Consider the following 12,273-nt stretch of genomic DNA (forward strand, 5'->3'; position numbering starts at 1 on the left):
ATAAAAGAGCATGTAAACTAGCTGTTTTTGCATCATTTTGGTCTTTGTTTGTATTGTTTATTGAAGCCACTTGAGTGATTCTTTGCTTTGGAGCTTCTATAAATAGGGAGTGAAGGGAAGAACACTACATATTACTGAAGGAATTATTTTGAAAAACATGTTCATTTGAGCAACATCATATAGCATGCAATTAACAATTAAAGGCGGAATCATGCTTACATGCACTCAAATACAAAACATTTACCCATGAAAATCAAAGCCTAGTAGATTGGTGAACCAATAATCAACTCAAAAATAAGTGAGTTGAAATTAATACCTTTGTAGATTCCTCTTTGCATAAGCAAAGGCTAATCACCCAAAGAGATAGGGCCTTCATTCCTTGCTTCTTAGATCCATGGATTTGGATGGAAGAATAGGTTCTCCAAGTTCCCAAAATTGAGAACCTCTAAGTCTCTACACCAAGGAGAGATTGGATGATGAATGAGTGACCTTGGAGGATTAGATGACTAGCTAATCACCTCCAAGGTGTTGGCCTCTTTAGAGAGAAAATGGAGAGACAATTCTCACCCATTTTCCCCAAAAATAAACCCTTATTTCACTTAATGAATATTTGGCTATAAAGTCATTTATATAGTCACTTCTTTAAGTGACCTAAATAACCAAAACCCTAATTCATTCCTTATGGCCGGCCATTTAGGGATTTTTGGGCTTTTGGGCTTTAATGAATCTTTATTCATTAAATTGTCATACAACTTAAGTTAATGGGCTTGACGTTCGAAGCCCATTGGGCCTTAAGGTCCAAAACTATCCCGTGGTCTTTAACGAACTTATTCGTTTGATTAATTAACATATTAATTAATCCTTGCCATAAATAATTAAACCATTCAATTAATCTTACTCATTTCATTTATTTCGTCCATCTCTACCTTACACGGTGTACGATCCATTAGGTTCCTTTTAGCGAGGTAGTGGGCGATTAAAACCATTTTACATCGATTGTGAATTGAAACTATTTTCAATTCTCCCTTTAGTGATTACACACGTTTAGGGCTTCCACAAACCATGAGTGACACCTAGCCGTATGTCATGGTTACCCAAGCTAATCAGAAGAGGTGGAGAACCTATTCAGTCTGGGATTACAAATGCAATACGGTCTTTCTCTAATCTAATACTCTTGACCACATTGTTTGGTTTGATAGTTTATTTTCTCATGTCTACTATCCAATGTGTGTCTTGTGCTTATATGATTACCTTGAATGTGATTAGGAACACATTCCCAAATCTCATTCATACTCTGGCCAGAGATTCAAATCATATCAGAGAGTATTCTCCCTCAAACAGTTTGAAGGTTAGAGATCCCTTGTTGCGCATTCACTTGTCTCCATAGCTAAGCGGCTTGACCCCAACGATGCCGTGGACACCCTCCTGGTGGGATGACTTTGACATAATCAAAGATCAAGGTCTTAACCACAAGACAACTATGATGCCTCAGGTCAAAGGACTACTTTGCATTATCCCAACCATGAGTTCTCATGTGACATGGAATATGAGAACTCTTCGTTGATCGCGTTCAGTGAACTCATTCTCTATTGAGCACCTACCGCACTTGTCTTGATGTCACACACACCAATGATTCGAGACTAATCACTCTCCCTGAGAGAAGACATAGTACGTACCGATCTTGACGGACTGTCAATGCCCAATTGGCAATCCTATGATCAGGAACGTTTAGGATGTGTCTACGAAAGAATGGTCTCAAGAATCTAACTTCATTAGATTACATTCTCCCAATCACAAATTCCTTGGACTTTATTGTTTAAGCATATAACATTTATATGAGACGGCTCAAACAATAATGTATGCCCTTTATATGTAAAACTAGATTAGTTTAACATGTGAAATGTCCGTAAAGTATCATCACATGATTGGCTTTAGGGCACATTTCCAACAATCTCCCACTTGCACTAGAGCCAATCAGCTTGATCATCAATGATGATATCTCTTCTGTAGTCATTTCATAAATGGCTGAATAGTAGGCCTAGGCAGTGGATATCTATATGTGTTATCCACAGAAGCAACCTTGAGAATAACAACGTCACCATTATACATGATTCTCAATCATGTGGTTCAGTCTCTCATTTGTGTTCGGATCTTGATGAGACCTTGATTCCCAGGCTTGAGCTATCGCCCCATTAGTGTCATACACTTTCTGGTTGGAACCGAATAGAGAGTTCATAAATGAACTTTCCCATCCAAACAACATTGTTGTAAACTTCTATATGGCAATATATCTTGCATTCATAATGGAACACACTAAAGTCATTACTTTAATGTTTCCATCCAAATATCTCTTTAGTCATAATAAAGAGATATCTGTTTATCTCTTCATTCATAATGAAGAAACATCCAATGATGGATTAGATTCATAATCTAATACATTTACGCTTCCATTACGTTACTTTGATTCTTCCTCGATCTTTAAGGAATTTATCCTTTAGTATTTCTTAAATACTTAAGGACTCACTTGACAGTTGCCATGGTTCTGATCCTGGGCTTGCACTGATATCATCTTGTACCGTTCTAGGTACAACTCATATCAATGTTTTTCATACAATATGAAATACATAAATCACCTTTCTGCGTATGCATAAAGGATTCTATTTACGCATTATTTCTTTGGGAGTCAAAGGGGCACGTTCCCTTTGAGAAGGGCAACTTGCTAGTCTTACTAGAGTCATCCTTCTAATTGAAGTTTATCATCATATGAGAAACTTCCTAGCATCCATTGTCTATTATTAGGGATTGATATAATCCAATTATATCATGAAATATATCATTATAGATTTCCATCCCATGTATATAGACTATATCTCCCATATACATTCTATCTTCATATAATGTATTAAAGTCATAACTTTAACGAAGAAGTATTCTTTTCATTTCCAAAATTAATATATCATATATATTTAAATTTTTAGGAACATGATTAACTCCCACTAATCTTTTGTAAAACTAGTAAACAAAAGATTCATTTACATCTTTATGAGAAATCAAACGATTTGATCATTTTTCTCATAAAATGCAAATAGCTCCCACTAACTTGCTAAGATCCATGATGGATGGATCTCTACAACTTTCATGTCTTGTGATTCATAGTTTTAGACATATATTATCAAGACTATCTTAATAATGGTTTCGGAAACCCATATTATGTCAAAACATTGAATCACCATTTAGTTGTAGCTAACAATCTTCGAATTAATTGAAACTAAGACTACGTCAAAAAATGGTTCCTTTAAAGTTAACCATTCTCTTTGATTGTAGTCACCTTAAGCTACCAATTAGCTATGAAGGTTTCATTATTTCGAGTCAAATGGTACTTTACCATTTCCTTGAGTATATATCGTATATGCACTCAATGTAGTCATAAGGATTTTCATTCTTATTTCTTTCGAATTAAGAGGTGCAACTCTATGACATAGTCATAAAGTAACCATTCAACTGAGACGGTTTTTAAATCCTTATCGACTACCTTGGAGCTTGTGGTATAGGAACTAGGTTGTTATATTTGTTGATTACTTTCTTGTCTCTCAAAGAACCCATTCTTTGAGTTCTATCTCTCGTTCATTTGCTTTTAGGCAAATCACATTGTAGAATTACAATGAACTATCCAACAAAACAACATTTGTTAGTTGGTTTATAGAAGCGATATCCAAAAGTTATTTTAAGGATATCCTACAAGATTATTATCAAACAAATATTGCTTGTTAGCACACAACCCCAAATCTTTAACATGCTTAAGATTTGTCTTTCTTTTCCAACTACATCTTATGGAGTCATGAAAATATTGGAAGATCTTCTCATTGACAATCATATTGTTTTTAGAAGTATATATCCTATATATGGGTAATAGATAACATCTAACGAACTAAATCTTATTCAAGTTCGTTCTTCTCCTAATGGAGAAATACATTATCTTATGATGCTATTTTCCTTGATATCTTTCAAGGAAACTCATCTAAAGTGTTACCTTTCCTTGGATCAAATCTAAGGAGGTAAATACTTTAGACGTCTTACTCATCAACTTACATTACTTGAATTCTTTGAAACATTTTGCAAAGTATTCGGACTTGTGTTTATTCAAAATAAACTATAGTCCAACCGAGAGTGATCTTCGGTGAATGTAATTCAACATGAGTAATATTATGTTTGTGGACAAGTGCCACTAACATTTAAGTGAATTAATCTCAACAACTTTGTGATTCTTTCTTCTTTCCAAAAGAATAAAGATTCAAACATTTTGCCTCTATACAATTTTAACAAGAAGGTATTGGATCCGGATCTAACGATCCAAAGCATCCATCTTTCACCAACTCATAACTTATGTTTTTAGAGGTATCACAACTTTAGTTGGGATTAGTCACTACCTTGCAACCTTTTGGGTTTTAAGCATCATTATTTTCTAAACAGTTAACACCACCATATTATCTCTACTATAGAGATAATTAATTAGATTACCATAATCCAATCATTGATTAATAAAGAACATTGTTTTGTCAAACAAAACATTTATCCATTTCACATAGTGACTGAATTTAGTTCCTTAAAATTGGAATACAAAGACAATCTATGTTTTTCCAATTTCTTTGGTAGTTCATATGAGGAAGTAAGTACCATCTGCTTTCGCAGAGATCTACATTTGATTCACGTTTCGAATGTGAAGTACTTTCTCTTCTCTCATTTATCTTCTACTTCTTATTAGCCACACTTTTACAACGATTGTAAAACATAGTCACTAATACAGAATCATGCATTCAAGTAGAATAACCAACTGTTTTGAACTATTCAAGAACAATTTACAACACCTTCGAAAGGTGTGTCCTTGACACTTGCAAGACATTTCTTGCAAATACCCCTTCCAATATCCATCCTTTCATAAAGAAAGTTTGTTCCCTTGGAGTTATTTATCTTCTTTATTTGACTTTCACCTTTGACTACATTAGTCATGGTCCCTAAACTCCCACTATCTCTCTTGAAACCTTTTTCAATTGTGTTATACACATCAAACATTTTGGAGAGTATGTGGTTATTGTTCACTATATAGTTTACAATAAACTTAGTGAACGATTAGGATAGGGAAACAAAGGTGAAGTCCTTGCCTAGTTTCCGTCTCGTTTAAGTGGTTTATCACTTCAACATTCAATGATTCAAAATCATCATAAGTCCATGTTAATGGACTATTTTTGTCAACCAACCATTATGTTCTAAACATAATTACAAACCTTCAAGAGTTGTACAAGGCAACTCTCATTTCTTCATACAACAATTTGTAAATGAAGAATCATGGCACATTTAAGTGTTCATGCCTTTGTGCTTTCTTCTCAAGTTCTTTGTTCATTTAACAAAGAAACAAGCACTAAGTGTTTGCATTGACTAAGAGTTGTTCAAAGCAACTCCTATTTCTTCATACAACAAATTGTAATTGAAGAATTATGACATTAAAAGTGTTGTCCTCTTTATGATAGACCTTTTCTAACATATTCTTCTAATGATACATTATCAATAGGAAGATTGTGAGGATGAGACTACTTAGATACATATGCAATCCTTTTAAGACATTCTTTGGGATTGTGGTACCTAAGTCCGGAAACTAAAACATTCGGTTTTGTCAAGTGTTGGACAGCGTTTGCAAATATATTGGTAAACAAATACATAACGAATATAAATTGATTGATTTTAAGCCATTTGATTCGGGTCTTTAAATCAAAATAGCACCACCCACTATTTTTGGCAAATTCCATATCCTTCATAGGAATTCGAGAGTTTTGGATGAAACTCCTAGTAGGTTATGAGAGGCTCACTATTACCAAGCCCACCTCACGATGATACGATATATGGCTAGCAACAATAATAATGAGAGAGTACGCTTACTCATTTGCAACTCATGCAAGTACCCATCTTATTTGGCCTCTAGAGAATGTAACCTCACAATGATATGATATTGGTTCCATTGCACTTAGTTAAGTTCTTCCCACCATGCTTAGTGTGTGAAGGGGTTCAAGAATAGCCTCACGATGATACGATATATAGCTATCCTCGTTGCCTACACTCACCTCATCATATGTATATGGATTCCTCCTGAGTATAAGCATGCACTGTGTACTCCCCCATGATAGGGTGAAGCCGGTGTACAAGTCATAAACGATTGGATCCCACCACGGTGGAAGGCCACGAAGAGATATTCTAAACATCTCTCGCTTATCAACTTAATATTGGTTTGGTTGAGGGTTTTAGGTCTCATCACATATAAACATACATTTTAATCTCTATTAAAACTATTTTGGTCCTATAACAACTATTGGTCCATCTCATTGTTTTAGTTGTACATAATACTCCCACTATGCTTTTAAAACGATTTTTAAAGTAAGAGTATATGATACTACTAACATAAACTTTGCATTCATTTGATGGACTACATAGTTGCCTTAGGGCCTAAGGATGATTATGAACCTTTGTTTAGATTCAACACGAGCCTTGTGTTGAACCTCAGTCTAGGAATGAAGATTGATTTTAGTTACGCGTTTAATCACATTAAGGCGTGTTGTCTTATGGGCGTTGGACCCAACTACTTCATTTTCATGCATATCGTATAAAGCAAGAAAGAAGTACTTCAAAGTAAAGGTGAGCTTATGCTCATTACAACATTTGCATATAACAAATTACTTTAAAGTAAAGAAGAGCTTAAGCCCTTTTACAACATTTGATCAAATCAAATTACAACCAAAATTTAATCTACACATTCCCATGGTTCAAACAAATTTGAAACGCCTTTCACATAGCTCAATTATATTAGGCTTAGGTTCATAATCACCCTTTAATTAATTAACACTTTAACTAATTAATTGAATGCAACATTTTCATTTGGTTTTTGTATCCATAAAATTGATTTAAATGGAGCTAAACAAAATGAAAATCCAATTCTCATTTAAAGAGACAAAACAATTTTGTTCTCATCCTATTTGGGCCATCTTGCAATTAACCTCAACTTTTGGGCCATATTGCAAATACAAAAACTTTTGGGGTCACTTTGTATAATACACAAAAGTCACAACTTCATGTAAATACAACTAGAACCCAAACTTTTAATAATGCAAAAACATCATTAAAGGAACAAAACAATTTGTCCTTTAGCGTTTTTGGACCTAAACGTAAAAACGTAAACTTTTGGGCCAAAGTGCAAATACACAAAAGTATCAAAACTTTATGTAATTGCATAAAAGCCCCAAAAGTACTCCCTTTGAGGGAGTGGCTGGTTTTAGGGAGGGATAAGGTTGGTGTGTGTGTTGATTTGTGAGTTTTGTCAAAAACATGCAAGTGTATGTAAGATAAGATATGTTTTTGAAATAATTCAAACACAATTATTTCAATCATCATTTATACAAATATTTAACACTTTAAATACATAATAAATCATTTAAAAACATATCACATATACTTTATGAAATAATTCAAAACTTTGAATCAAAACACCAAACCTTTTTGTTCTTGACAAGAACATCAAGAACAATGAAGAACATCCATGAAAAACCCAAATTTTTCCATGAACCTTTTCCACCCAAAAACATTCCAAAACCATTCTTACTTAAGGGAAATAACATCTAACCAAACTAGGGTACTTAGGGGTTCCAAAGAACACATTAAAACACTTTTAACAAGTCAAACAAGAACCCAAAAATTCACCCTTTGATTTTGGCCGAATTTTCCCAAAAGCATGGCACCAAATTTTAGCTCCAATATTCATGCTCATATGAACAACATCTACAACATTTGAGATAGCAAATTTTCCAACAAAATTTACTTTCAAAGAAGCAAGAATAAAGCTTGTAACAATTACAACTTTTAGATCATTAACTTATGAACTACAAAACCCAAAAGGATTCACCAACTACTAGACCTAGGCTCTGATACCACTTGAAGGAATTATTTTGAAAAACATGTTCATTTGAGCAACATCATATAGCATGCAATTAACAATTAAAGGCGGAATCATGCTTACATGCACTCAAATACAAAACATTTACCCATGAAAATCAAAGCCTAGTAGATTGGTGAACCAATAATCAACTCAAAAATAAGTGAGTTGAAATTAATACCTTTGTAGATTCCTCTTTGCATAAGCAAAGGCTAATCACCCAAAGAGATAGGGCCTTCATTCCTTGCTTCTTAGATCCATGGATTTGGATGGAAGAATAGGTTCTCCAAGTTCCCAAAATTGAGAACCTCTAAGTCTCTACACCAAGGAGAGATTGGATGATGAATGAGTGACCTTGGAGGATTAGATGACTAGCTAATCACCTCCAAGGTGTTGGCCTCTTTAGAGAGAAAATGGAGAGACAATTCTCACCCATTTTCCCCAAAAATAAACCCTTATTTCACTTAATGAATATTTGGCTATAAAGTCATTTATATAGTCACTTCTTTAAGTGACCTAAATAACCAAAACCCTAATTCATTCCTTATGGCCGGCCATTTAGGGATTTTTGGGCTTTTGGGCTTTAATGAATCTTTATTCATTAAATTGTCATACAACTTAAGTTAATGGGCTTGACGTTCGAAGCCCATTGGGCCTTAAGGTCCAAAACTATCCCGTGGTCTTTAACGAACTTATTCGTTTGATTAATTAACATATTAATTAATCCTTGCCATAAATAATTAAACCATTCAATTAATCTTACTCATTTCATTTATTTCGTCCATCTCTACCTTACACGGTGTACGATCCATTAGGTTCCTTTTAGCGAGGTAGTGGGCGATTAAAACCATTTTACATCGATTGTGAATTGAAACTATTTTCAATTCTCCCTTTAGTGATTACACACGTTTAGGGCTTCCACAAACCATGAGTGACACCTAGCCGTATGTCATGGTTACCCAAGCTAATCAGAAGAGGTGGAGAACCTATTCAGTCTGGGATTACAAATGCAATACGGTCTTTCTCTAATCTAATACTCTTGACCACATTGTTTGGTTTGATAGTTTATTTTCTCATGTCTACTATCCAATGTGTGTCTTGTGCTTATATGATTACCTTGAATGTGATTAGGAACACATTCCCAAATCTCATTCATACTCTGGCCAGAGATTCAAATCATATCAGAGAGTATTCTCCCTCAAACAGTTTGAAGGTTAGAGATCCCTTGTTGCGCATTCACTTGTCTCCATAGCTAAGCGGCTTGACCCCAACGATGCCGTGGACACCCTCCTGGTGGGATGACTTTGACATAATCAAAGATCAAGGTCTTAACCACAAGACAACTATGATGCCTCAGGTCAAAGGACTACTTTGCATTATCCCAACCATGAGTTCTCATGTGACATGGAATATGAGAACTCTTCGTTGATCGCGTTCAGTGAACTCATTCTCTATTGAGCACCTACCGCACTTGTCTTGATGTCACACACACCAATGATTCGAGACTAATCACTCTCCCTGAGAGAAGACATAGTACGTACCGATCTTGACGGACTGTCAATGCCCAATTGGCAATCCTATGATCAGGAACGTTTAGGATGTGTCTACGAAAGAATGGTCTCAAGAATCTAACTTCATTAGATTACATTCTCCCAATCACAAATTCCTTGGACTTTATTGTTTAAGCATATAACATTTATATGAGACGGCTCAAACAATAATGTATGCCCTTTATATGTAAAACTAGATTAGTTTAACATGTGAAATGTCCGTAAAGTATCATCACATGATTGGCTTTAGGGCACATTTCCAACAATTACACTACATCAAAAACACATCAACCACCCCTCCATATTCAGAATTTTCGCCAGAAATCATTCCCTCTCTTTGCCGCAGCCTTCCTTCACCATTCTTCCATATTTTTCTGATTCTTTTTACCCTAGCCGTACCCCCCATCAATCGTAAACCCTTCCATACCATTCCCTACCCATTCTCCCATACAAATACCACCCTAGAACCTGACTTTAGACCAAGTGCCGCAGCAAGGAGGAAAGAAGACTTGTGGATGCACCTACTGTCCAAGTTGGATCTGAAGGATGATTTTGTGAAAACATGTTCATTTTGATGTGAAAATTAACTAGCACTCAAATTAACCCTCTTTTTATCAATTGTAGTAAGTATGTAAGTAGGGATCGTTCTAGGCCGGGGATTAGGAGGGATTGCTAAATCACTTGAAAACTGACTCAAAAACGTAAACACAAAGTTTAAAACACTAAACTAGACTCAAAGAATGTAAAACTATAACTTAAAACACCAAAACAAACCAAAAGACTCAAAATAACACAAAAACACTCAAAACTGCCTTAAAACCACTTTCTGGGCAGTTTTGAACTCTAAACAAGATTTTGACGAAAATAGGTTTTAACTTGACTCAAAACACTTAAAAACACAAACTAACACACTCTCTAACTAATTTGACACTTGAAAACAAAGGGGGATTTGGTTTTTACGAAATTGAAAACAAAACATAAACTTGTAAATCAAAACAGATTTTAAAACGAATTTGATTGAATTGAATGGATAGAAAGCTAGCTAAGGGGTTCATCTCCACACATGTTATACTTGCATTCAAAACGATTTCCAATTGCTTTTCAATAACCCATGAATTCTCAACGCCCCAAGTTAATTAGGTCCGCTTAAATTAACCTTCAGATTTTCCTAACGTTATTGAATTGGATGATTGCATACGACAACCCAAAGCATTCCCCACAAGTCCCCTACATGATTGCATAATAGAGATACAAGCAAGAATCATTAAGTTCTATGAAAACCATAAGCATTGACGAAGCACTTGTTACTATGATTGCATGAAACTTATGCCAAGAATTTACTTAACGCGATTGAGATCATCAACCTTTACTACTTATGAATATAAGTCCATAACGATTAGGTGAAATTTCCTTATATCCTAGCATCAAATTCATGCATGCAAATTAAGTGTCGACCCTCAATCAACATACAAGAATAAGTTTTAATTCACATAGATAAGCAAATTGAAATCACAACTTATGAAACGCAATTAGAAGTAATCAAATCATATAGCAAGCATAAACATGGTTTCGAATCCCCCCCTAGCCAAGGGGGGTTTAGTTCCTCATACTCGCAAAGCAAAGATACATAAATTTAGAAATTAAAACCCAAAGAAAGAAAACACCTAGAAGGCTCCAACTTGGCAGCAAGATCATCAATGATTTCCCTTTCCTCCTTGCTGCGGCAGAGAAGTTTAGAACAAGTTTTGGGTAGTATTTAGGGTGTAGAATGGATGGGGAATGGTAGGGAAAGGTTTAGGGTTGATGGGGGTACGGCTAGGGATGATTTTTGGGCAGAATTTTGGGATTTTGGTGATGGGAAGGTGCGGCAGAATGCAAGGGCAGATTTCTGGCGTGAATGATTGTGTATGAGAGGTGGTGATCTGATCTAGGGGTTATAATGAGTATATATAGGCATCCAAAACCCTAGGGTAATCAGATTAGGGTTTCTAGAAGCCCAAATCCACCAGAAATTAGGTTAAAACAATCAGATTTTTAGTGGGAATAAGGCCTAAGGTGCGGCTAGGGTTAGGGTTTAGAGATGGGCCTTCTAGAATGCCTTGCAAGGCAAGGAAATCAGATATTCTAGAGGCCTAGGTGCGGCTAGGGTTAGGGTCCACAAGGAATTAGGGTTTAGGTCATCTAAAAGCCCAAAACCAAGAATAGAAACTCTCGAAAATGGAAACCTCCAAGAATAGAAACTTCCAACTTTAGAAACTTTGGTTTCCAAATCTGAATTCTTTGTTCTTCACTTTCATTTCTTCATTTCTTAAGCTCCTTTGACCTTCAAACTCGTCCATTCCTTGTGCTCCATTAGCATACACTCCATTCTAGCTCAATTTTGCTCTAAAATGCTCCATTTTGCACTTCTTTGCATACTTCGTCTCTAAACCTGAAATTGCACGAAAATGACTTTAAACACTAAAATAACTAAAGAAAAACAACATAAATGCTTAAGAACAAGCCAACTAAGTCGCATAAATATGCTCCTATCACATTTAAGCAACATCAATAAGCATGCAATTAACAATTAAAGGCGGAATCATGCTTGCATGCACTTAAAAACAAAACATTAACCATGAAATTCAAAGCCTAGTAGATTGGTGAACCAAGACTCAACTCAAATCAAAGTGAGTTGAGAAATATACCTTTGTAGATTCCTCTTTGCATAAGCAAAGGCTAATCACCCAAAGAGAGGGCCTTCATTCCTTG

The sequence above is a fragment of the Malus sylvestris genome, chromosome 4 (genome assembly GCF_916048215.2).
Source record: "Malus sylvestris chromosome 4, drMalSylv7.2, whole genome shotgun sequence".
NCBI lineage: Eukaryota > Viridiplantae > Streptophyta > Magnoliopsida > Rosales > Rosaceae > Malus > Malus sylvestris.